The 27,664-nt window shown below is 42.2% G+C and overlaps 4 long non-coding RNA genes across 4 annotated transcripts; 1 reads left to right on the forward strand and 3 right to left on the reverse strand.

Annotated features, from left to right (window-relative positions):
- Window positions 1-2,789: 2,789 nt before the first annotated feature.
- Window positions 2,790-3,211, reverse strand: LOC127926728 (uncharacterized). Its single transcript, XR_008124944.1, has 3 exons — window positions 3,109-3,211; window positions 2,919-2,980; window positions 2,790-2,834 (listed from the first exon to the last, which is right to left on the reverse strand). It is a non-coding gene; the product is annotated as an uncharacterized LOC127926728 (long non-coding RNA).
- Window positions 3,212-6,539: 3,328 nt separating this feature from the next.
- LOC127926729 (uncharacterized) lies at window positions 6,540-10,055 on the forward strand. Its single transcript, XR_008124945.1, has 3 exons — window positions 6,540-6,635; window positions 9,636-9,758; window positions 9,968-10,055. It is a non-coding gene; the product is annotated as an uncharacterized LOC127926729 (long non-coding RNA).
- LOC127926730 (uncharacterized) lies at window positions 8,145-8,487 on the reverse strand. The gene is made up of 3 exons (XR_008124946.1): window positions 8,463-8,487; window positions 8,272-8,333; window positions 8,145-8,189 (listed from the first exon to the last, which is right to left on the reverse strand). It is a non-coding gene; the product is annotated as an uncharacterized LOC127926730 (long non-coding RNA).
- A 1,564-nt stretch (window positions 10,056-11,619) lies between the features above and the next one.
- Window positions 11,620-27,315, reverse strand: LOC127926727 (uncharacterized). The gene is made up of 3 exons (XR_008124943.1): window positions 27,171-27,315; window positions 12,127-12,183; window positions 11,620-12,018 (listed from the first exon to the last, which is right to left on the reverse strand). It is a non-coding gene; the product is annotated as an uncharacterized LOC127926727 (long non-coding RNA).
- Window positions 27,316-27,664: the final 349 nt, after the last annotated feature.

The following is a 27,664-nucleotide window of genomic DNA, read 5'->3' on the forward strand; positions in this document are numbered from 1 at the left end:
GCTGTAATCACTGCCAAAGGTGCTTCAACAAAGTACTAAGTAAAGGGTCTGAATAGTTAGGGTATAAAAATGTAATATTTCAGTTGAGAATTTTTTATACATTTGCTAAAAACAGTTTTTGCTTTGTCATTATTGGGGAAATTGATGGACGGGGGAAAAAAACTTTAGAATGAGGAGCGTAACAAAAATATGGCAAAATTCAAGGGTTCTCAATAGTTTCGAATGCACTGGATTAGCTGCATTAGAACGAGAAAGCTTGTGATATTCTGATATAAAACACTCACATTAACAACATGTGTATTACAAGAGCAGGCAAAACAACTGGAATGTTCGTAATTTGTTGTTGTTGTCGTCCTACCAGTGACGGGTGAAGGGAGTTCTCAGTTGTTGTTGACCCAACAGTTACAGTTGAATTGGGTTCACCAGTAGATGCCGACACAACAGTGATGAATGTATTTGGAGCCGTTGTAATCGCTGTTGTCCAATGCACCTGTTACGGTTGTAATGGGTATATCTGTAACCGTTACAGTCGACACACCAGTGATTGTGGTAGTGGGTTCACCAGATGTTGTCGACACACAGTGATGGTTGTAGTGGGTTCACCAGATGTTGTCGACACAACAGTGATGGTTGTAGTGGGTTCACCAGATGTTGTCAATGGACCAGTAACGGTTGTTGTGGGTTCACTAGTAGTTGTCGATGCATCAATGACGGTTGTAGTGGGTTCACCAGTTGTCGTCAACACACCCATGGCTTGATTGTAGTGGGTGCTGCAGTAACAGTAGCTGTTGTTGCATCACTTGTTGTCGACACCAGTGATGGTTGTAGTGGGTTCTGGCAGTTGTTGTCGACACAACAGGGATGGAGTGGGTTCACACGACACAGCAGTGATGGTTGTAGTTCACCAGATGTTGTCAATGGACCAGTAGCGGTTGTTGTGGGTTCACTAGTAGTTTGTCGATGCATCAATGACGGTTATGAGTAGGTTCACCAGTGATGGATTGTAGTGGGTGCTGCAGTAACAGTAGCTGTTGTTGCATCGGTTGTTGTCCATTACACCAGTGATGGTTGTAGTGGGTTCAGCAGTTGTTGTCGACACACCAGTGATGGTTGTAGTGGGTTCAGCAGTTGTTGTCGACACACCAGTGACGGTTGTAGTGGGTTCAGCAGTTGTTGTCGACACACCAGTGATGGTTGTAGTGGAGTTCAGCAGTTGTTGTCGACACAGTGGGTTCAGCAGTTAGTCGACACAACAGTGATGGTTGTAGTGGGTTCACCAGATGTTGTCAATGGACCAGTAACGGTTTGTTGTGGGTTCACTAGTAGTTTCGATGAGACGGTTGTAGTGGGTTCACCAGTTTTCAACACACCCATGACTTGATTGTAGTGGGTGCTGCAGTAACAGTAGCTGTTGTTGGTTCACCGAGTGATGGTTGTAGTGGGTTCAGCAGTTGTTGTCGCACCAGTGATGGTTGTAGTAGGTTCAGCGGTTGTTGTCGACACTCCAGTGATGGTCGTAGTGGGTTCACCATTTGTTGTTGATGAATCAGTTTTGGTTGTCGTGGGTTCACCAGTTGTTGTCGACACACCTGTGATGCTTGTAGTAGTTGCTGCAGTAACAGTAGTTGTTGGTGCATCACTTGGTGTCGACACACCAGTGACGGTTGTAGTGGCTGCGACTGTAACCGTTGTTGTCGCACACACCAGTGGCGGCTGTAGTTGGTGCCACTGTAACCATTTTGTTGATGAATCAGTGAGAGTTGTAGTGGGTGCAGCTGTAGTAGTAGATGTTGATGCACCACTCATTGTCAACACACCAGTGACGGTTGTAGTGGGTTCACCAGTTGTAGTCAACACCCCAGTGATTGTTGTAGTGGGTTCACCAGTTGTTGTCAACACACCGGTGAGAGTTGTAGTAGTTGCTGCAGTAACTAGTTGTGGATTCGTAACTTGTTGTCGACACACCAACAACAGCTGAAGAAAGGTTCACCAGTTGTTGTTGATGTTCCAGTGGCGTTTGTAGTGGGTTCAGCTGTAAACTTTGTTACCGACACACCGTTGACTGTTGTAGTGGATTCACTAGGTATTGTCAATGTTTCAGTGGGTTCACCAGTTGTTGTTGATGAATCAGTGATGGTTGTAGTGGGTTCAGAAGTTATTGTTGATGAATCAGTTATGGTTGTAGTGGGTTCATCTGTTGTTGTTGATGAATCAGTGATGGTTGTAGTGGGTTCAGAAGTTGGTTGTTGATGAATCAGTTATGGTTGTAGTGGGTTCATCTGTTGTTGTTGATGAATCAGTGATGGTTGTAGTGGGTTCAGAAGTTATTGTTGATGAATCAGTTATGGTTGTAGTGGGTTCACCTGTTGTTGTCGGTGCATCAATGACAGTTGCAGCGGGTTCGACTGTAACAGCAGTTGTTGATGCTCCACTCATTGTCGACACACTGGTGACGGATGTAGTGGGTTCACCAGTTCTTGTCGATAAGCCACTCGTTGTTATTGCACTGGTAAGAGTTTTTGTGGCTGCAGCTGTAACAGAAAAAGGAAACACGATCAAATGAAAATATGACGATTGTTTGTTGCCCTGTAATGTAATGACACATGATACAATGGTGTACAAAATGCATGGCGTACAAACTGTTCATTTACCAAATAATAGGATATAATAAATACATGTGTTTACCTGTGTTGTTGACCGTCACTGAGTTGGGGTCAATTTCCAAAGCTGTGATGTTTTGAGCAGCATTTATCAAAAACAGTGCCAATCTCTGTGATATTAGGGACCCAGGGGAGCTGAATGCTACATTTACAGTATTGATGATGGATCCAGAGCTGGGAACAAATGAGAGATAACATGTTAGATAGAAAGTGAGATCAATTTAAATCAACATACAACATGTAATGCAAAAAAATCACCTGAATTCTGTTACAGTCAAACTGTTGAAAGAGGTGAAAGCCGATCGATAGAAAGGTTCAAGCTGGAAGACAAAACAAGAAACAGATGAAGTTTAAACAAACAATTTCCTGTTGATTAAAAGCTGACTATGTGACTATATTCTACCCCTCTCGTTTGGACATTCACATCTTAATTCTTTAGGAGGCTCACCTGAGTTATAATCAGTAATGCTCTTGTTTGAAAGGCCTGAGATGATGGGTTTGATAGATCAGAGGTAAATGTCTCTCCTCTGGACCTGAACACCACAGGAACCTAGTGATTGCAACAGCGGTAGTTGCAGTTATGCGTGACGATAGCAGTAGTGATGACAGGAGTAGCCGTTGTCGTTGTGGTGACATTTGATGCACTAGTGACGGTTGTTGTGGGTGCAGCTGTACGTTGTTGCTGATGTACCAGTGACGGTTGTTGTGGGTGCAGCTGTAGCCATTGTTGCTGATGTACCAGTGGCGGTTGTTGTGGGTGCAGCTGTACGTTGTTGCTGATGTACCAGTGACGGTTGTTGCGGGTGCAGCTGTAGCCATTGTTGCTGATGTACCAGTGACGGTTGTTGTGGGTGCAGCTGTAGCCGTTGTTTCGGATGTACCAGTGACGGTTGTTGTGGGTGCAGCTGTAGCCATTGTTGCTGATGTACCAGTGACGGTTGTTGTGGGTGCAGCTGTAGCCATTGTTGCTGATGTACCAGTGACGGTTGTTGTGGGTGCAGCTGTGGCCTTTGTTGCTGATGTACCAGTGACGGTTGTTGTGGGTGCAGCTGTAGCCGTTGTTGCTGATGTACCAGTGGCGGTTGTTGTGGGTGCAGCTGTAGCCGTTGTTGCTGATGTACCAGTGACGGTTGTTGTGGGTGCAGCTGTAGCCGTTGTTGCTGATGTACTAGTGACCGGTTGTTGCGGGTGCAGCTGTAGCCATTGTTGCTGATGTACCAGTGACAGCTGTAGCCGTTGTTGCTGATGTACCAGTGACGGTTGTTGTGGGTGCAGCTGTAGCCGTTGTTGCTGATGTACCAGTGACGGATGTAGTGGGTCTGTAACCATTTTTTGTCAACACACTAGTGAATATTGTAGTGGGTTCTCAGTTGTTGTCAACACACCAGTGTCAGTTGTAGTGGGTTCACCAGTTGTTGTCAACACACCAGTGTCAGTTGTAGTGGGTTCACCAGTTGTTTGTCAACACACCAGTGTCAGTTGTAGTGAGTTCACCAGTTGTTGTCAACACAACCAGTGTCAGTTGTAGTGGGTTCACCAGTTGTTGTCAACACACCAGTGTCAGTTGTAGTGGGTTCACCAGTTGTTTTTGTTGACTCAGCTGTAGTTGATGAATCAGTTATGGTTATAGTGGGTTCAGAAGTTGTTTTCAACCCCACGAAGTGCAGTTGTAGTGGGTTCGCGGTTGTTGTCGACCACAGTGACGGTTAGGTGGGTTCACCAGTTGTTGTTGTTGATGCCCCAGTAACAGTTGTAGTGGGTTCACCAGTTGTTTTTTTGACTCAGTGATGGTTGTGGTGGGTTTCAGTTGTTTTTGTTACTCAGTGATGGTTGTGGTGGGTTCACCAGTTGTTTTTGTTGACTCAGTGATGGTTGTAGTGGGTTCACCAGTTGTTGTTGATGTGTCAGTGATGGTTGTGGTGGGGTCACCAGTTGTTGTCGACACAGCAGTGACTGTTGTTGTGGGTTCACCAGTTGTTGTTGACACACCAATGATGGTTAAGTGGGTTCACCAGTTGTTGACACAACAGTGACTGTTGTTGTGGGTTCACCAGTTGTTATCGACACATCAATGATGGTTGGAGTGGGTTCACCAGTTGGTGTTGATGTATCAGTGATGGTTGTAGTGGGTTCACCTGTTGTTGTTGATGTATCGGTGATGGTTGTAGTGGGTTCATAGTTGTTGTTGATGTATCAGTGATGGTTATAGTGGGTTCTGTTGTTGTTGATATCAGTTATGGTTGTAGTGGTTCACCTGTTGTTGTTGATGTATCAGTGATGGTTGTAGTGGGTTCGCCAGTTGTTGTTGATGTATCAGTGATGGTTGTAGTGGGTTCACCAGTTACTATCGACACATCAATGATGGTTGTAGTGGGTTCACCAGTTGTTGTTGATGTATCAGTGATGGTTGTAGTGGGTTCACCAGTTACTATCGACACATCAATGATGGTTGTAGTGGGTTCACCAGTTGTTGTTGATGTATCAATGATGGTTGTAGTGGGTTCACCAGTTGGTGTTGATGTATCAGTGATGGTTGTAGTGGGTTCACCAGTTACTATCGACACATCAATGATGGTTGGAGTGGGTTCACCAGTTGGTGTTGATGTATCAGTGATGGTTGTAGTGGGTTCACCAGTTGTTGTTGATGTATCAGTGATGGTTGTAGTGGGTTCACCTGTTACTATCGACACATCAATGATGGTTGGAGTGGGTTCACCAGTTGGTGTTGATGTATCAGTGATGGTTGTAGTGGGTTCACCAGTTGGTGTTGATGTATCAGTGATGGTTGTAGTGGGTTCACCAGTTACTATCGACACATCAATGATGGTTGGAGTGGGTTCACCAGTTGGTGTTGATGTATCAGTGATGGTTGTAGTGGGTTCACCAGTTGTTGTCAACACATCCAATGATGGTTGTAGTGGAGTTCACCAGTTGTTGTTGATGTATCAGTGATGGTTGTAGTGGGTTCACCGGTTGTTGTTGATGTATCGGTGATGGTTGTAGTGGGTTCACCAGTTACTATCGACACATCAATGATGGTTATAGTGGGTTCACTAGTTACTATCGACGCATCAATGATGGTTGTAGTGGGTTCACCAGTTGGTGTTGATGTATCAGTGATGGTTGTAGTGGGTTCGCAATTACTATCGACACATCAATGATGGTTGGGAGTGGGTTCACCTGTTGGTGTTGATGTATCAGTGATGGTTGGAGTGGGTTCACCTGTTGGTGTTGATGTATCAATAATGGTTGAAGTGGGTTCACCAGTTACTATCGACTTACATCAGTGATGGTTATAGTGGGTTCACCAGTTGGTGTTGATGTATCGGTGATGGTTGTAGTGGGTTTCACCAGTTATTTAATAAACACATCAATGATGGTTGTAGTAGGTTCACCAGTTGTTGTTGATGTATCAGTGATGGTTGTAGTGGGTTCACCAGTTACTATTGACACATCAATGATGGTTGAATGGGTTCACCAGTTGTTGTTGATGTATCAGTGATGGCTGGAGTGGGTTCACCAGTTGTTGTTGATGTATCAGTGATGGTTGTAGTGGGTTCACCAGTTGTTGTTGATGTATCAGTGATGGTTGTGAGTGGGTTCACCAATTATTGTTGATGTATCAGTGATGGTTGTAGTGGGTTCTGGTTGTTGTTGATGTATCAGTGATGGTTGTAGTGGGTTCACCAGTTACTATCGACACATCAATGATGGTTGGAGTGGGTTCACCAATTGTTGTTGATGTATCAGTGATGGCTGGAGTGGGTTCGCAGTTATTATTGATAATATCAGTGATGGTTGTAGTGGGTTCACCAGTTGTTGTTGATGTATCAGTGATGGTTGTAGTGGGTTCACCAGTTGGTGTTGATGTATCAGTGATGGTTGTAGTGGGTTCACCAGTTGTTGTTGATGTATCAGTGATGGTTGTAGTGGGTTCACCAGTTGTTGTTGATGTATCAGTGATGGTTGTAGTGGGTTCACCAGTTGGTGTTGATGTATCAGTGATGGTTGTAGTGGGTTCACCAGTTGTTGTCGACACATCAATGATGGTTGTAGTGGGTTGACCAGTTGTTCTCGGTGCATCAATGACAGTTGCAGCTGCATCTGTTTTTGTCGACAACACCAGTGATGGTTTTAAGCGGTTTCACTGGCAGTAGTTGTTGCATCAGTGACACTTGTTGTGGGTTCACTCGTTGTTTTTGGTGAATCATTGACGGTTGTAGTATTTTCACCAGTGGTTCTGGATGACGCAAAAACGATTGTAATGGGTTCACCAGTTGTTCTGGATGGAACAGTGACATTTTTAGTGGGTTCACCGGTTGTTTTTGTTGACTCAGTGGTTTTAGTATGTTCACCAGTTATTACATCGTTGACTCAGTGGTTTTAGTTGGTTCACCGGTTGTTTTTTGTTGACTCAGTGGTTTTAGTGGGTTCACCAGTTGTTGATGACTCAGTGGTGGTTTTAGTATGTTCACCAGTTGTTGTCGTTGACTCAGTGGTTTAGTGAGTTCACCAGTTGTCGTTGAATCAGTGGTGGTTTAGTGGGTTCACCAGTTGTTGTTGATGACTCAGTGGTGGTTTTAGTATGTTCACCAGTTGTTGTCGTTGACTCAGTGGTTTTAGTGGGTTCACCAGTTGTCGTTGAATCAGTGGTGGTTTTAGTATGTTCACCAGTTGTTTTTGTTGACTCAGTGGTGGTTTTAGTATGTTCACCAGTTGTTGTCGTTGAATCAGGACGGCTGTAGCGGTTCACCAGTTTTGTCATTGCATCAATGACCATTTTATTTGGTTTGCCAGTTGTTTTTGATAACTCGGTGATGGTTGTAGTGGCTGTGGCTTTAACAATAGTTGGTGATGCACCGTTGATGGTTGTAGTGGGTTCACCAGTTGTTGTTTGATGTATCAGTGATGGTTGTAGTGGGTTCATCCAGTTGTTGTTGATGAATCAGTTATGGTTGTAGTGGGTTCATCTGTTGTTGTTGATGAATCAGTGATGGTTGTAGTGGGTTCAGTTAAGTTATTGTTGATGAATGAATCAGTTATGGTTGTAGTGGGTTCACCTGTTGTTGTCGGTGCATCAATGACAGTTGCAGCGGGTTCGACTGTAACAGCAGTTGTTGATGCTCCACTCATTGTCGACACACTGGTGACGGATGTAGTGGGTTCACCAGTTCTTGTCGATAAGCCACTCGTTGTTATTGCACTGGTAAGAGTTTTGTGGCTGCAGCTGTAACAGAAAAAGGAAACACGATCAAATGAAAATATGACGAGTGTTTGTTGCCCTGTAATGTAATGACACATGATACAATGGTGTACAAAATGCATGGCGTACAAACTGTTAATTTACCAAATAATAGGATATAATAAATACATGTGTTTACCTGTGTTGTTGACCGTCACTGAGTTGGGGTCAATTTCCAAAGCTGTGATGTTTTGAGCAGCATTTATCAAAACAGTACCAATCTCTGTGATATTAGGGACCGAGGGGAGCTGAATGCTACATTTACAGTATTGATGATGGATCCAGAGCTGGGAACAAAATGAGATAAACATGTTAGATAGAAAGTGAGATCAATTTCAATCAACATACAACATGTAATGCAAAAATCACCTGAATTCTGTTACAGTCAAACTGTTGAAAGAGGTGAAAGCCGATCGATAGAAAGGTTCAAGCTGGAAGACAAAACAAGAAACAGATGAAGTTTAAACAAACAACTTCCTGTTGATTAAAAGCTGACTATGTGACTATATTCTACCCCTCTCGTTTGGACATTCACATCTTAATTCTTTTAGGAGGCTCACCTGAGTTATAATCAGTAATGCTCTGGTTTTGAAAGGCCTGAGATGATGGGTTTGATAGATCAGAGGTAAATGTCTCTCCTCTGGACCTGAACACCACCACAGGAACCTAGTGATTGCAACAGCGGTAGTTGCAGTTGTAGACGATAGCAGTAGTGATGACAGGAGTAGCCGTTGTCGTTGTGGTGACATTTGATGCACTAGTGACGGTTGTTGTGGGTGCAGCTGTAGCCGTTGTTGCTGATGTACCAGTGACGGTTGTTGTGGGTGCAGCTGTAGCCGTTGTTGCTGATGTACCAGTGACGGTTGTTGTGGGTGCAGCTGTAGCGTTGTTGCTGATGTACCAGTGGACGGTTGTTGTGGGTGCAGCTGTAGCCGTTTGTTGCTGATGTACCAGTGACGGATGTAGTGGGTGACGCTGTAACCATTTTTGTCAACACACTAGTGAATATTGTAGTGGGTTCACCAGTTGTTGTCAACACACCAGTGTCAGTTGTAGTGGGTTCACCAGTTGTTGTCAACACACCAGTGTCAGTTGTAGTGAGTTCACCAGTTGTTGTCAACACACCAGTGTCAGTTGGTGGGTTCACTCAGTTGTTGTCAACACACCAGTGTCAGTTGTAGTGAGTTCACCAGTTGCTGTCAACACACCAGTGTCAGTTGTGGGTGGGTTCACCAGTTGTTGTCAACACACCAGTGTCAGTTGTAGTGGGTTCACCAGTTGTTGTTCCAACCCCAGTAACAGTTGTAGTGGGTTCACCAGTTGTTTTTGTTGATGCCCCAGTAACAGTTGTAGTGGGTTCACCAGTTGTTTTTGTTGACTCAGTGATGGTTGTGGTGGGGTCACCAGTTGTTGTCGACAGCAGTGACTGTTGTTGTGGGTTCACCAGTTGTTTGTTGACACACCAATGATGGTTGGAGTGGGTTCACCAGTTGTTGTTGACACAACAGTGACTGTTGTTGTGGGTTCACCAGTTGTTGTCAACACACCAGTGTCAGTTGTAGTGGGTTCACCAGTTGCTGTCAACACACCAGTGTCAGTTGTAGTGAGTTCACCAGTTGTTGTCAACACACCAGTGTCAGTTGTAGTGGGTTCACCAGTTGTTGTTGATGTATCAGTGATGGTTGTAGTGGGTTCACCAGTTGTTGTTGATGTATCAGTGATGGTTGTAGTAGGTTCACTAGTTACTATCGACACATCAGTGATGGTTGGAGTGGGTTCACCAGTTGGTGTTGATGTATCAGTGATGGTTGTAGTGGGTTCACTAGTTACTATCGACACATCAATGATGGTTGGGAGTGGGTTCACCAGTTGTTGTTGATGTATCAGTGATGGTTGTAGTGGGTTCACCAGTTACTATCGACACATCAATGATGGTTGTAGTGGGTTCACCAGTTACTATCGACATCAATGATGGTTGTAGTGGGTTCACCAGTTGTTGTTGATGTATCAGTGATGGTTGTAGTGGGTTCACCAGTTGCTATCGACACATCAATGATGGTTGGAGTGGGTTCACCAGTTGGTGTTGATGTATCAGTGATGGTTGTAGTGGGTTCACCAGTTGTTGTTGATGTATCAGTGATGGTTGTAGTGGGTTCACCAGTTGTTGTTGATGTATCAGTGATGGTTGTAGTGGGTTCACCAGTTGCTATCGACACATCAATGATGGTTGGAGTGGGTTCACCAGTTGGTGTTGATGTATCAGTGATGGCTGTAGTGGGTTCACCAGTTATTGCTGATGTATCAGTGATGGTTGTAGTGGGTTCACCAGTTACTATCGACACATCAATGATGGTTGGAGTGGGTTCACCAGTTGGTGTTGATGTATCAGTGATGGTTGTAGTGGGTTCACCAGTTACCATCGACACATCAATGATGGTTGGAGTGGGTTCACCAGTTGTTGTTGATGTATCAGTGATGGTTGTAAGTGGGTTCACCAGTTACTATCGACACATCAATGATGGTTGGAGTGGGTTCACCAGTTGTTGCTGATGTATCAGTGATGGTTGTAGTGGGTTCACCAGTTACTATCGACACATCAATGATGGTTGTAGTGGGTTCACCAGTTGTTGTTGATGTATCAGTGATGGTTGAGTGGGTTCACCAGTTGTTGTCGACACATCAGTGACTGTTGTTGTGGGTTCACCAGTTGTTGTCAACACATCAATGATGGTCGGAGTGGGTTCACCAGTTGTTGTTGATGTATCAGTGATGGTTGTAGTGGGTTCACTAGTTACTATCGACACATCAATGATGGTTGGAGTGGGTTCACCAGTTGTTGTTGATGTATCAGTGATGGTTGTAGTGGGTTCACTAGTTACTATCGACACATCAATGATGGTTGTAGTGGGTTCACCAGTTACTATCGACACATCAATGATGGTTGTAGTGGGTTCACCAGTTGTTGTCAACACATCAATGATGGTTGTAGTGGTTCACCAGTTGGTGTTGATGTATCAGTGATGGTTGTAGTGGGTTCACTAGTTACTATCGACACATCAATGATGGTTGGAGTGGGTTGACCAGTTGTTCTCGGTGCATCAATGACAGTTGCAGCTGCATCTGTTTTTGTCGACAACACCAGTGATGGTTTTAGCGGTTTCACTGGCAGTAGTTGTTGCATCAGTGACACTTGTTGTGGGTTCACTTTCGTTGTTTTTGGTGAATCATTGACGGTTGTAGTATTTTCACCAGTGGTTCTGGATGACGCAAAAACGATTGTAATGGGTTCACCAGTTGTTCTGGATGGAACAGTGACATTTTTAGTGGGTTCACCGGTTGTTTTTGTTGACTCAGTGGTTTTAGTGGGTTCACCAGTTGTTGTCGTTGACTCAGTGGTTTTAGTGGGTTCACCAGTTGTCGTTGAATCAGTGGTGGTTTTAGTATGTTCACCAGTTGTTTTTGTTGACTCAGTGGTGGTTTTAGTGGTTTCACCAGTTGTTGTTTGAATCAGTGGTGGGTATGTTCACCAGTTGTTGTCGTTGAATCAGTGGTAGTTTTAGTGGGTTCACCAGAACTCAGTGGTGGTTTTAGTATGTTCACCAGTTGTTTTTGTTGACTCAGTGGTGGTTTTAGTGGGTTCACCAGTTGTTGTTGATGACTCAGTGGTGGTTTTTTCACCAGTTGTTGTCGTTGACTCAGTGGTTTTAGTGGGTTGTTGTCGTTGACTCAGTGGTGGTTTTAGTATGTTCACCAGTTGTTTTTGTTGACTCAGTGGTGGTTTTAGCATGTTCACCAGTTGTTGTCGTTGAATCGGTGACGGCTGTAGCGGTTCACCAGTTTTTGTCATTGCATCAATGACCATTTTATTTGGTTCACCAGTTGTTTTTGATAACTCGGTGATGGTTGTAGTGGCTGTGGCTTTAACAGTAGTTGGTGATGCACCGTTGATGGTTGTTGTGGGTTCACCAGTTACTAGCGATGCATCAATGACAGTTGTAGTGGGTTCACCAGTTGTAGTCAATGCATCAGTTACGTTTTTAATGGGTTCATCAGTTGTTGTTGATGCATCATTGACGGCTGTAACGGTTGCGGTTGTAGGATTCATTGTAATGACCACTTTTGTTCAGCAAAAACAGAGGAACATTTATTTTATTAAAATAATAACAATGACATCATTGATATATATTCCAAAATGTCTAATTCTGTTGAATACGCATCGCTTACCCATTAGAAGGAGTGCTTGGTATACACTCATCATATGTGTTCTTTGAGAATTATGATCTAAAGACATAAATATACAATACAATGGATTTGGTTAAAACACAAGTGTTCAAAATGGGAGAGGAAAACCAATACCATGAAAATATGACCTACAGTGCCTGTTACGTATCAGCTACCTCCACATATAAACTGCTCCATCACTAGCTCAACACAAATATTGTCACGACTTCCACCGAAGTCCTTCCTTGTTTGGGCGTCGTTCGGCGGTCGACGTCACCGGCCTTCTAGCCATTGCCGCTCCATTTTTTCATTGTTCCATTTGTTTTGTCTTGTCACACCTGGTTTACATTCCCTAATCACATTGAACTATATATATATATATATATATATATTCCCTCTGTTATATTCCTCTGTTCCCCCATGCCCTTGTTGGAATTGTTTTGTTACATGTTCAGTGTGATGCGCCAGGCTGGTTGTTTCCCGCCTGAGAATTCTTGTTTAATAATCCTACTTGGGGTGGCAGCGTAGCCTAGTTGTTAGAGCGTTGAACTAGTAATCGAAAGGTGAAAACATGTTTTTAGATTTTTTTCAAAATGTATTGAAAATGAAGTGAGAAATATTGGCTTTATTTAAGTATTCACACCCCTGAGTTAAATGTTTATTAATTTATTTATTTCACCTTTATTTAACCAGGTAGGCAAGTTGAGAACAAGTTCTCATTTCCAATTTGACCTGGCCAAGATAAAGCAAAGCAGTTTGACACATACAACAACACAGAGTTACACATGGAGTAAAACAAACATACAGTCAATAATACAGTAGAAAAATTAGTCTATATGCAATGTGAGCAAATGAGATAAAGGCAAAACAAAAAAGGCCATGGTGGCGAAGTAAATACAATATAGCAAGTAAAACACTGGAATGGTAGATTTGCAGTGGAAGAATGTGCAAAGTAGAAATAGAATAATGGGGTGCAAAGGAGCAAAATAAATCAATAAATCAATACAGTAGGGGAAGAGGTTGTTGTTTGGGCTCAATTATAGATGGGCTATGTACAGGTGCAGTAATCCGTGAGCTGCTCTGACAGCTGGTGCTTAAAGCTAGTGAGGGAGATAAGTGTTTCCAGTTTCAGAGATTTTTGTAGTTCGTTCCAGTCATTGGCAGCAGAGAACTGGAAGGAGAGGCGGCCAAAGGAAGAATTGGTTTTGGGGGTGACCAGAGAGATATACCTGCTGAGCGCGTGCTACAGGTGGGTGCTGCTATGGTGACCAGCGAGCTCCAGGGGGTCATCTTGTAGATGACCTGGACCTAGTGGGTTTGGCAACGGGTATGAAGCGAGGCCAGCCAACGAGGGAATCACCTTTGACAGCGATTACAGCTGTGTGTCTTTCTGGGTAAGTCTCAAAGAGCTTGCACACCTGGATTGTACAATATTTGCACATTATTCTTAAAAATTCTTCAAGCTCTGTCAAGTCGGTGGTTGATAATTTGGAATTTTATTAGATCCCCGCTAGCTGTTGCAAAGAAGCAGCTACTCTTCCTGGGGTCACACAAAACATAAAACATGACATAATACGGAACACTAATAGACAAGAACAGTTCAAGATCAAAACTACATCCATTAAAAAAATGGCACGTAGCCTACATATCAATACATACACACAAACATCTAGGTCAAATAGTGGAGAGACGTAGTGCCGTGAGGTGTTCCTTTCATCTGTTTTTTAAACCAGGTTTGCTGTTCAATTTATCATATGAGATGGAAGGGAAGTTCCGTGTAATGGCTCTATATAATACTGTACGCTTTTTATGAGTTTATTCTGAATTTGGGGACAGTGAAGACCCCTGGTGGTATATAGTGGGGTAAGTATGTGTTCCATATAATACTGTTAGATCATTGCTAGACAGCCACAGATATTCAAGGCAATTTAAGTCAAAACAGTAACTAGGCCACTCAGGAACATTCAATCTGCCTTGGTAAGCAACTCTAGTGTACCTGTTCATGACTTGGCCTTGTGTTTTAGGTTATTGTGTCATGCCCTGATCTGTTTCACCTGTCTTTGTGATTGTCTCCATCCATCTCCAGGTGTCACTCTGTTTTCCTATTAGTCCCTGGATATTTATTCCCTGTCTTCTGTTTGTCTGTTGCCAGTTCGTCTTGTCAAGTCAACCAGCGTGTTTTTCCGTGCTCCTGCTTTTTCCTTATCTCCATTTTTTCTAGTTCTCCCAGTTTTGATCCTTTCCTGCCTGACCTTGAGCCTGCCTGCCACTCTGGTACCTCCTGGACTCTGACCTGGTTTATGATATTTTGCCTGTCCACAAACTGTCTATGAAGAGCAGTTTTAATTTTGTGCCTTATTGCAAACAGGAAGCATCTTTTGAATATTTGTATTATGTACAGGCTTCCTTCTTTTCACTCTGTAATTTAGGTTAGTATTGTGGACTCAACTACAGTGTTGTTGATCCATCCTCAGTTTTGTCCTTACCACAGCCGTTTAAACCCCCTAGAGTCAATGTCCATACCCCCACGGAAATGAACCAGCATAATAAAACAACTCTCCATACAAAGCTCTACAGCAGAGTCTCACAACTCAATCGCTGGTTGAAAACTGTTTTCTGCCCCTCCCAAAATATGGAATTTGTAGATAATTGGCCCTTTTCTGGGACTCGCCACAAACAGGACCAAGCCTGGCCTGCTGAGGAGTGACGGACTCCATCCTAGCTGGAGGGGTCCTCTCTTCTTATCTACCAACAGAGACAGGGCTCTAACCTCTAGCTCCCACAATGAAATAGGGTGCAGGCCAGGCAGCAGGCTGTTAGCCAACCTGCCAGCTTAGGGGGGAGTCTGCCACTAGCACAGTCCCAGTGTGGTCAGCTCATCTATCCCCATTGAGACCATGTCTGTGCCTCGACCTGGGTTGGGCAAAACTAAACATGGCGGTGTTCGCCTTAGCAATCTCACTAGGATAAAGACCTTGTCTATTCCTATTATTTTTGCAAGAGACTTGATACTCACATCTCAAAATAGGGCTACTTAATGTTAGATCCCTTACTTCAAAGGCAATTATAGTCAATGAACTAATCACTGATCATAATATTGATGTGATTGGCCTGACTGAAACATGGCTTAAGCCTGATGAATTTCCTGTGTTAAATGAGGCCTCACCCCTGGTTACACTAGTGACCATATCCCCCGATGCATCCCGTGAAAGGTGGAGGTGATGCTAATATTCAATATAGCAAATGTAAAAAATGATGACGTTTTCATCTTTTGAGCTTCTAGTCATGAAATCTATGTAGCCTACTCAATCACTTTTTATAGCTATCTGTTTGCAGGCCTCTAGGCCATATACAACGTTCTCATTGAGTTCCCTGAATTACCTATCGACCTTGTAGTCATAGCAGAGGGTGGGTTTTGTCCAACATGTCACCGGACCTACTCACTGTCACAGTCATACTCTGACCTAGTTTTGTCCCATGGTCGAAATGTTGTGGATCTTAATGTTTTTCCTCCCATAATCCTAGACTATCGGACCACCATTTTATTACATTTGTAATTGCAACAAATAATCTGCTCAGACCCCAACCAAGGAGCATCAAAAGTCGTGCTATAAAGTGCAGACAACACAAATATTCCTTGATGCCCTTCCAGACTCCTCTGCCTACCCAAGGACATCAGAGGACAAAAATCAGTTAACCACCTAACTGAGGAACTCAATTTAACCTTTGCGCAATACCCTAGATGCAGTTGCACCCCTAAAAACTAAAAACAATTCTCATAAGAAACTAGCACCCTGGTATACAGAAAATACCCGAGCTCTGAAGCAAGCTTCCAGAAAATTGAACGGAAATGGCGCCACTCCAAACTGGAAGTTTTCCGACTAGCTTGGAAAAAGACAGTACCGTGCAGCATCGAAGAGCCCTTACTGCTGCTCGATCATCCTATTTTTTCCAACTTAATTGAGGAAAATAAGAACAATCCGAAATTGATTTTTTTGATACCGCCTCAAAGATAACTAAAAGCAGCATTCCCCCAAGTGAGGATGGCTTTCTTCTTCAGCAGTAATAAATTCATGAACTTCTTTGAGGAAAAGATCATGATTATTAGAAAGCAAATTACAGACTCCTCTTTAAATCTGCGTATTCTTCAAAGCTCAGTTGTCCTGAGTCTGCACAACTCTGCCAGGAACTAGGATCAAGAGAGACACTCAAAGTGTTTTAGTACTATATCTCTTGACACAATGATGAAAATAATCATGGCCTCAATCCTTCAAGCTGCATACTGGACCCTATTCCAACTAAACTACTGAAAGAGCTGCTTCCTGTGCTTGGTCCTCCTATGTTGAACATAATAAACGGCTCTCTATCCACTGGATGTGTACCAAACTCACTAAAAGTGGCAGTAATAAAGCCTCTCTTGAAAAGCCAAACCTTGCCCCAGAAAATATAAAAACTATCGGCCCATATCGAGATCTTCCATTCCTCTCAAAAAATTCTAGAAAAGGCTGCTGCGCAGCAACTCACTGCCTTCCTGAAGACAAACAAATGTATACGAAACGCTTCAGTCTGGTTTTAGACCCCATCATAGCACTGAGACTGCACGTGAAGGTGGTAAATTACCTTAATGGCATCAGACCGAGGCTCTCCATCTGCCCTCGTGCTGCTTTTGATACCATCGATCACCCATTCTTTTGAGAGATTTTGGAAACCCAAATTGGTATACACGGACAAGTTCTGGCCTGGTTTAGATCTTATCTTTCGGAAAGATATCCGTTTGTCTCTGTGAATGGCTTGTCCTCTGACAAATCAACTGTAAATTTCGGTGTTCCTCAATGTTCCGTGTTAGGACCACTATTGTTTTCACTATATTTGACCTCTTAGGGATGTCATTCGAAAATAATAATAATAATATAATATATGCCATTTAGCGGACGCTTTATCCAAAGCGACTTACAGTCATGTGTGCATACATTCTACGTATGGGTGGTCCCGGGAATCGAACCCACTACCCTGGCTACAAGCGCCATGCTCTACCAACTGAGCTACAGAAGGACCACACATCATTTTAACTGCTATGCGGATGACACACAGCTGTACATTTCAATGAAACATGGTGAAGCCCCAAAATTGCCCTCGCAAGACATAAGGAAGTGGATGGCTGCAAACTTTCTACTTTAACCTCGGACAAAACAGAGATGCTTGTTCTTGGTCCCAAGAAACAAATACATATTCTGTTGAATCTGACAATTCATCTTAATGGTTTGTACAGTCGTCTACAAATAAAAATTGTGAAGGACCTCACGTTACTCTGGACCCTGATCTCTTTTGATTAACATATCAAGACTGTTTCAATGACAGCTTTTTCCATCTACGTAACATTTAAAATCAGAAACTTTCTGTCCAAAAATGATGCAGAAAATGTATCCATGCTTTTGTTACTTCTAGGTTAGTCTACTGCAATGCTCTACTTTCCGGCTACCCGGATAAAGCACTAAATAAACTTCAGCTAGTGCTAAATACGGCTGCTAGAATCCTGACTAGAACCAAAAGCTGTATCATGTATGTATCATATTACTCCAGTGCTAGCCTCCCTACAACGCATTACGTGTGCTTGCTCCTACCTATCTCTCTGATTTGGTCCTGCCGTACATACCTACACGTACGCTATGGTCACAAGACGCAGGCCTCCTAATTGTCCCTATAATTTCTAATCAAACAGCTGGAGGCAGGGCTTTCTCCTATAGAGCTCCATTTTCATGGAATGGTCTGCCTACCCATGTGAGAGACGCAAACTCGGTCTCAACTCTTTGAGTCTTTACTGAAGACTCATCTCTTCAGTGGGTCAAATGATTGAGTGTATTCAGGCCCAGGAGTGTGAAGGTGAACGGAAAGGCTCTGGAGCAAACGAACCGCCCTTGCTGTCTCTGCCTGGCAGGTTCCTCTTTCCACTGGGATTCTCTGCCTCTATAACCCTATTACAGGGGCTGAGTCACTGGCTTACTGGTGCTCTTTCACTTGAGTGGGTTGAGTCACTGATGTGATCTTCCTGTCTGGGTTGGAGCCCCACCTTGGGTTGTGCCGTGGCGGAGATCTTTGTGTGCTGTACTCGGCCTTGTCTCAGGATGGTAAATTGGTGGCTGAGGAAATTCCTCTAGTGGTGTGGGGACTGTGCTTTGGCAAAGTGGGTGGGGTTATATCCTTCCTGTTTGGCCCTGTCTGGGGGTATCATCGGATGGGACCACAGTGTCTCCTGACCCCTCATGTCTCAGCCTCCAGTATTTATGCTGCAGTAGTTTATGTGTCGGGGGTAGGGTCCGTTTGTTATATCTGGAGTACTTCTCCTGTCTTATCCGGTGTCCTGTGTGAATTTAAGTATGCTCTCTCTAATTATCTCTTTCTCTCTTTCTTTCTCTCTCTCGGAGGACCTGAGCCCTAGGACCAGGCCTCAGGACTACCTGGCATGATGACACCTTGCTGTCCCCAGTCCACCTGGCCGTGCTGCTGCTCCAGTTTCAACTGTTCTGCCTGTGGCTATGGAATCCTGACCTGTTCACCGGACGTGCTACCTGTCCCAGACCTATTATTTGACCACGCTGGTCTTTATGAACATTTGAACATCTTGGCCATGTTCTGTTATAATCTCCACCGGCACAGCCAGAGGAGGACTGGCCACCTCTCATTGCCTGGTTCCTCTCTAGGTTTCTTCCTAGGTTTTGGCCTTTCTAGGGAGTTTTTCCTTGCCAACGTGCTCCATCACCTGCATTGCTTGCTGTTTCGGGTTTTAGGCTGGGTTTCTGTACAGCACATTGAGATATCAGCTGATATAAGAAGGGCTATATAAATAAATTTGATTTGATTTGAAATCTAGCAGATTGCTTGCGATATTTGTTTTATTGCAATGCATGTGTCTCAATCCCCACATGCGCCGATATCGCACTTATGCATCTGCAGTGAAAGGTGACAGAGCTAGAGAGATGTGTTTGTCAGACCATGAGACATCCCGAAAATTGATCTTCTCACAAAATCGACTTTAGTGTCTTAACGGTTTGGCCTAAAACTATTATGGAAAGATGAGACTCTCAAGAACACCTACTATACTTGTTTTGCTTTAGGTCTCACCAGACACTCTGAAGGTACCACAGTACCAGTTGAAAAAAACAAATGGAAGTACACTACCATTCAAAAGTTTGAGGTAACTTAGAAATGTCAATTTTGTCCATTAAAATAACATAAAATTTATCAGAAATACAGTGTCGACATTGTTAATGTTGTAAATGACTATTTTAGCTGGAAACTGATGATTTTTTAAATTGAATATCTACATAGGTGTACAGAGGCCCATTATCAGCAACCATCACTCTTGTGTTCCAATGGCACGTTGTGTTAGCTAATCCAAGTTTATAATTTTAAAAGGCTAATTGATCATTACAAACCCTTTTTGCAATTATGTTAGCACAGCTGCAAACTGTTGCACTGATTAAAGAAGCAATACATCTGGCCTTATTTAGACTAGTTGAGTATCTGGAGCATCAGCATTTGGTTCTTTGTTTCTGGCTCAAAATGGCCAGAAACAAATAACTTTCATCTGAAATTGTCAGTCTTGTTCTGAGACATGAAGACTCAGAACAAGTATTTGCCCTCTTTCTGACTTTTTACACATTTTTATGCATATTTTTAATACTGAATGTTATCTTCGACCAAAACCTAATCTTAGATAAATAGAACCTGCTTTTACAAATAAGACAAAAAATGTATACTTATTTTATTTATTCAAGGAAAAAATTACGCAACACCCAATTCCCTGTGAGAAAAAGTATTTGTCCCCTTACACTCAATAACTGTGACACCTTTGCTACAATGACTGCAACCAAACCCCTTCCTGTAGCTTCATCAGTCTCTCACATCAAATGCGTGGAGGAATTTTGGACCATTCTTACATGCAGAACACCAGCGACATTTGTGGGGTTTTCAAACATGAACTGCTGAGTTTCTCAAGTCCTGCCACAACATCTCAATTGGGATTAGGTCTGGACCTGGAAGCGATTCATGATGACAGAAGTGAGTGCTACGGGCGATAGTCGTTTAGATCACGGCGGTGGCTCCTGTGTATTCCCGTGAAACGGGCAAAGACTGTGTTTAGATTGTCTGGGAGCGAGGTGTTGGTGTCTGCGATGTGGCTGGCTTGCTCCTTTATAATCAGTGATTGTGTGGAGTCCTGACACACACATCTCGTGATCTGAGCTATTGAATTGCGACTCCACTTTGTCCCTGTACTGTTGTTCAGCCTCTTTGATTGCGGTGGTGTACTTTGCACCAGTGGTGTTCTACTTAAGTAATTTTTTTGCTATCTGTACTTTACTTTTTGTATTTTTTGGCAACTTTTACTTTTACTTCACTACATTCGAAATAAAATAATCCATACATTTTCCCCAAACACCAAAGTATTTGTTACATTTTGATAGAATATGGTCCAAGCATAGACTTGTCAAGAGAACATCCCCGGTCATCCCTACTGCCTCTGATCTGAGGACTCGCTAAACACAAGTGCTTCGTTTGTAAATTATGTCTGAGTGTTGAGTGTGCCCTGGCTATCCGTCAATAAAAAATAAATACAAATTGTGCCGTCTGCTTTCCTTAATATAAGGCAGTTGAAGTGATTTATACTTTTACGTTTGACACTTAAGTACATTTTAGTAATTCCATTTACTTTTTGATACTTAAGAATATATAAAACCAAATACTTTTAGACTTTTACTCAAGTGGTATTTTACTGGGTGACTTTCACTTTTACTTGAGTCATTTTCTATTAAGTTATCTTTTCTTTTACTCAAGTATGACAACCAATAATCGAGCATCCCCAAAATGTTTGTTGTCTTAAATATATATCATTAAATGTTTTCATGCTTGTGTTTATCAACACAAATATTTATGATCAAAAACAATTACACTAAAAACTAAATAAACGTATCATAATAAAAATGTGTATACTCAAGAAAAGTTGACGCCACCTCATTTCACTGTCCAAACAAAAATAAACATTCTAACAAAAATAAGCAGTGACTCAGCACTTTTCCCTGGTTTCCAACATGGTTTCCATTTGTTTGATGGAATTCTATTCGCTCCGTTCCAGACATTATTATGAGCCGTCCTCCACTGCTTGAAAGGCTGGTCATTGCTCACATCAACACCATCATCCTTTGCACCCACTCCACCCGCATACCGCCCAACAGATCCGCAGATGACGAATCTCTATTGCACTGCACACTGCTCTTTCCCATCTGGACAAGAGGGATACCTATGTGACAATGCTGTTCATAGACAACAACTCTACATTCAACACCATATTGCCCTCCAAGCTCATCACTAAGCTAAGGACACTGGGACTGAACACCTCCCTCTGCAACTGGATCCTGGCTTTCCAAGACCGCCCCCTGGTGGTTAGGACATGCAATACCACATCTGCCATGCTGACCCTTACACGGGGCCCCTTAAGGGTGCGTGCTTAGTCCCCTCCCTGTTCTCCCTGTTCACCAACGACTGCTTGGCCTCGCAGGACTCCAAAACCACGATTAAGTTTTCTGGACGACACAACGGTGGTAGGCCTGATCACCGATGATGATGAGTCAGCCTATAGGGTATGAGTGTGCTGACATGGCCATACTCGTAATCATATCCGTACATTGACAGTTAATGGTCGGATTGGATGATACCCTGATCTGACACCTTCAAATTACTGGATTTGGCTATTTCAGCCACACCCATTGCTGACAGGTTTATAAAATTGAGCACACAGCCATGCAATCTCCATAGACAAACATTGGCAGTAGAGTGGCCTTACTGAAGAGCTCATTGACTTTCAACGTGGCACCATCATAGGATGCCTCCTTTTCAACAAGTCAGTTTAAAAATGTCTGCCCTGCTAGAGGTTCCTCAGTCAACTGTAGGTGCGATTAAAGTGGAAACTTCAAGGAGCTAAATTGGCTCAGCCATGAAGAGGTAGGCCACACAATCTCACAGAACGTGACCGTCGAGTGCTGAAATGCGAGACATCATCTGTCCTCGGGTTGAATCACGATTCACCATCTGGCAGTCATGGATGAATCAGGTTTGGCGGATGCAAGGAGAATGCTACCTGCCCCAATGCATAGTGCCAACTGTAATGTTTGGTGAGAAGGAATAATGACAAATATGTAGTGAGGGCCAGCCAACGAGAGCATACAGGTCACAGTGGTGGGTAATATATGGGGCATTGTGGCACCACCATAGAGACTGCCAGAGGTCTGGACAACAGGCCCTCTGATTTTTGACACACTGAACTCTATCTGAGATGTAGTTGGTGAACCAGGCGAGGCAGTCATTTGAGAAGCCAAGGCTGTTGAGTCTGCCGATAAGAATGCTGTGATAGACAGAGTCAAATGCACTGGACAGGTCGATGAAGACGGCTGCACAGTACTGTCTTTTATCGATGGCGGTAATGATATCGTTTATGACCTTGAGCGTGACTGAGGTGCACCCATGGCCAGCTCGAAACCATATTGCATAGTTAAGAAGGTACGGTGGGATTCAAAATGGTCGGTGATCTGTTTGTTAACTTGGCTTTCAAGATTTCAGAAGGGCAGGGCAGGATGGATATAGGTCTATAACAGTTTGGGTCTAGAGTGTCTCCCCTTGAAGAGGGGATGACCGCGGCAGCTTTCCAATCTTTGTGGATCTCAGACGATACGAAAGAGAATAGAATAGGCTTTTAAGAGGGGTTGCAACAATTTTAGTGGATATTCTTTGAAAGAGAGGGTCCAGATTGTGTAGCCCAGCTGACTTTTAGGATCCATATTTTGCAGCTCTTTTCAGGACATCAACTGTCTGATTTGGGTGAAGAGAAGATGGGGGTAGGGCGCTGAGCAAGTTGCTGTGTGTGTGCTGAGATGTTGGCTGGGTGGAAAGCATGGCCAGCCATAGGAAAATGCTTATTGAAATGATCGTGAGATTTATCAGTGGTGACAGTGTTTCCTATCCTCAGTGGTGCTCTTATTCTCTATGGACTTTACAGTGTCCCAAAACGTTTTGGAATTAGTGCTACAGATTCAAATTTATATTTGAAAAAGCTAGCCTTTAGCTTTCCTAACTGACTGAGTATATTGGTTCCTGACTTCCCTTGGTTCCTGACTTGTATTCGATGCTAATGCAGAACGTCACAGAATGTTTTTGTGCTGGTCAAGGGCAGTCAAATCTGGGGTGAACCAAGGGCTATATCCGTTCTTAGTTCTACATTTTCTGAATGGCATGCTTATTTAAGATGGTGAGGAAAGCACTTTTAAAGAGCAACCAGGCATCCTCTACTGACGGGATGAGGGTGAATGGGGTCTATAAAAAAGGTGGCAACTGTGAGAGACTTGTTTCTGGATAGGTGTATTTATAAAAGTAGAAGCTCGAATTGTTTGGGCACATACCTGGATAGTATGACAGAACTCTGCAGGCTATCTCTGCAGTAGATTGGTCACATACCTGGATAGTATGACAGAACTCTGCTGACTCTCTCTGCAGTAGACTGAAACCCTAGTCCCTAGTGGACTGACACGATAAGACAGCTTGTTGAATGTACAAAGTCGCACTGCATAACAGCGTCTGCTAAATCTTGCGTTTTAAAACATTTTTTATGTCAAGGACCCCTATACATATATATCTTTGTGAACCGCCAATTAAGTACTTGAGCTCAGCAGGTAACTTATGAGCTGTGTCGTGACGTGAATGTCATTAATCTGATGACTGTTATTTATTTAATCAACTAATTATGTTTATTTGTTACTCAAATAAATTAATCATGTAACAATTAACTCATTAGGAATTTGGGGCACCACGGAAAAGTTGTTTAACGAGTTACTATCTCCCGACTTAAACTCTAAAGATATATGGATATCTCTTACATAATAACAGTAAACTATTTACATTTACATTTAAGTCATTTAGCAGACGCTCTTATCCAGAGCGACTTATAAAATTGGGCATTCACCTTATGAATCGTCTAATTATTACCTCATCAGTCTCATTCTGAACATCGTAGACCTCATGATATCTGCAAGAACCCTAGTCCTTTTGAAAATTCAGTACTACACTAAACTGATTTAATTATTTATTTATTAACTAACTAAATAATAACAGAATACACATGTACACTTACATGAGATAAACGTCCCTAGTGGACTGATTACGATATGATGGCTTTTTACACAATAGAAAGGGGAAAGATGAAGAGAGGGAGAGACAAAGAGAGTCAATTTATCGTGACATACATATGGAAGTTACGTCACAGAAATATGAAAACTTAGCACCCTAACCACGTTCATTCGGATTAGAAATACAATATATGTTTTTCCTGTAGATGTCTTTCTCTGTCGCCTCTCTGTCGAACTCGGGATCGGTCCTATGGGTGAAGTTATCGAGGATGTATAAGATCCTGGTTTGTCCACCAGAGGTCACAATGTCCTTTCTAGTAAAGCTTTTCTGGTCTTGGAGTGTTTGTTGGAATGATACCCACGGCCTGAGCTCACTGTGGCGTGGCTACTGTCTATCGTCAATGTTCCTCCTATAAGTACTTTTTCATACACAGCTGCAGACTGTGTCTGGTCTAGTCTTTAGTCTTTACTGCCTTGAGAGTTTCAGAGCTTCTAACAATTTTGTGACATTGGGCTCACACCATCGTCTACTTGGTCTCAAGAGTTTGAAACACCTTTCATGTACTCTGGCCAAAAGGGGCGTTCCACCATGCTAGCACAAACTCTGAGCTCACTGTGCGGCGTGGCTACTGACTGGGCAGAAGTTTAGATGAAAATTAATTATCATTTAGGAGGCTAAAATCTTCACAAAAGTATTGTCATACTTAATCATATATATTTTATACAACATTTAGATGCAAACCTGACAGTTCGAACGTGTACATCTTCAGAGATACAGGTATTTAGCTACGCCATCATTAATGACATCACAAAAATAAATAACATTTTGACAGAATAAGTCCCAACTGACCTTTTCCCACATTTTTTGGTGGCAAGAGTCTGTCTGTAACAAAGGGGAGTTTTACCTTCACAATACTGCAGGGCAATTTAGAGAAAGTTCTCTATAATTTTACGAATCGGTTGTGAAGTCATAAAACTGTCCATAATCCTCTCTCCCTGCTCTCCTGTGGGGAGAGTGGGGGAGATCTGTCAATCTGTCCCCCATGTGCCGAGCTGATCTGGCACCTTGATCCTCGCCAAGGAAGGAGAGTCAGACAGTGGCGCAATGTCGACCGGGTGATCTTGCTATTCTACACATTTTGACATGATGCGCTTTTAAACTAAATTGCTGCTATTCAAATTTTTTAAATAAATTTACCAACATTTCTACAAACCTGTTTTTGCTTTGTCATTATGTGTGTAGATTGATGAAGAAAACATGTATTTAATCAATTTTAGAATAAAAGTCAAGGGATCTGAATACTTTCTTACTGCATCTCATGTTTCAACCACTGTAGCTATAGCTTAAGATATAGAACAATTCAACAGTAATGAATTGAGACAGCCTTCAGCTTACTGAGTTCTGCAGTTACCATATCCTAATAGAAACATTTCACCCTTAATCATATGACAATCAACTTTTACCAGTTGAATGTAGACACAAATATAATACTTTTTTGTATTACACATTTTCTGAAATATTGTATTTAAAATGAAAAATTATGCGATATCTAATTAAATAAGAACATATTTGCATATACTGGAAATCCATTAATCTGGGACACTGAAAGAAGTCAGCCTAAATATTTTGGTTTAATTTTGTTAAGACATTCCAAGGAGTGGACTTTAAACCAGCAGATTATGGATGAATCATTTACGTAAATCTCTAAATACAAAAACATATATTCTTTTTTAGCATTTTTTTGTTGTTGAATTTTTTCAAATGTTATATTGAATACAAATTTGACAACATATAAACAATTCCCCAGTAATATTCTGACGGCTGATCCAATGAACCATTGCATTTTTTGTTGTTGAATTTTTTCAAATGTTATATTGAATACAAATTTGACAAATTATATAAACAATTCCCCAGCAATATTCTGACGGCTGATCCAATGAACCATTGCATTTGTTGAAAATATTGTTTTCAGACTGCCCAAATGCACCTAACTGGTTTATTAATAACTTTTCCAGTTCATAACTGTGCACTCTCCTCAAACAATAGCATGGTATTATTTATAAACAAAGGGTGGGGGTCAATGCAAATAGTCAGGGTGGCCATTTGATTAATTGTCCAGCAGTCTTATGGGGTTAAAAGCTGTTAAGGAACATTTTGCACCTAGACTTGGCGCTCCGGTACTGCTTGCCGTACAGTGTTTGTTTACATTTACTTTACAGAATTGGGAAAACAAGCATATATTTTGCATCTCATTGGCTACTGACAGTTGAACTAAGCTCATGGGGCATTTATTAGTTAAACTCTTTAAAAATCAACAGGTTTACATCATTCATTTATAGGTCAAAAATGAATGTTGCAACTGCAGTTTGCTCCTAAACCCAAAATACAATGTTTAGGAGCACCAGAATAAAACAAGTTTAGATTGAGATATAGCCTACTCATCTCCATTTTCCGAACTTTCTGTGACACAGGTTTGCTTACTACTGAGGCCGAAGGACAGCGAAGAAATCATTATAACATTTATTATCTGGGTGATTTTTTCTTCTTCTAGGGGCACTGATGCTCCCAAAATAATAGTTTCAGGTAGCACAGCAACATATGTAGGAGCATATGTCCCCAAAAACGGTAGCACACTGTAGATCACTGATAAGTTGATGCACTTTTTTTTCAGGCTGTGGAGGTTGGCCATAAAATAAACAAGAGATATTCTATGAATTAACGCCATGAATCATTTAAAAGGTATTGTACTGAAATAATGCATAAGGAGCCTTTTCTATGTGATTGACAGAAAATGTATTTCAAAGTGAGTTTAAAGAAGAAAAAACATGAAAAATAGTACAAATGTGGCTTATTATAATGAATATTCAAATACTTACCCTTTATTGTGAAATATAAATTCTGTTGATTCTAAAATGTCTTATTGGTTGATTTGATCATTTATTTGACGAGAGCTACACCAAGTTATCTGTATCCAGTATCCATAGTGCAATATTCAGAAGTTCAGGCGTAGTTTGTCTTAGAATCCGTGGTGCACCCTTAGATGAATTCATCTTGACTGTGGGCACTTATATCAGGTAATGTGGTATGGCGTGATATGAGGTACTGTAGTGGTGACCAATCTGTTCCTTGTCTCATGTCTACGATGTATTGTTGATGCATTCCTTTTAACTGCCAAGACCTGTTCTCTACTTCCGTGTAATGGTCATTAGGCTAGAGCAAAACACAAAGCATATTGTGACATTAGGGATGGCAATCAATAAATACAATATAAAAGTAACACATGAAAAACACCACTTTTGTCACAGTTAGTTTGCACCTATTGTATAAAATCGGATGTCCTAGAATGAATATTGTATTACAATACAAATTC

This window comes from Oncorhynchus keta, unplaced genomic scaffold, assembly GCF_023373465.1.
Source record: "Oncorhynchus keta strain PuntledgeMale-10-30-2019 unplaced genomic scaffold, Oket_V2 Un_contig_8115_pilon_pilon, whole genome shotgun sequence".
Lineage (NCBI taxonomy): Eukaryota > Metazoa > Chordata > Actinopteri > Salmoniformes > Salmonidae > Oncorhynchus > Oncorhynchus keta.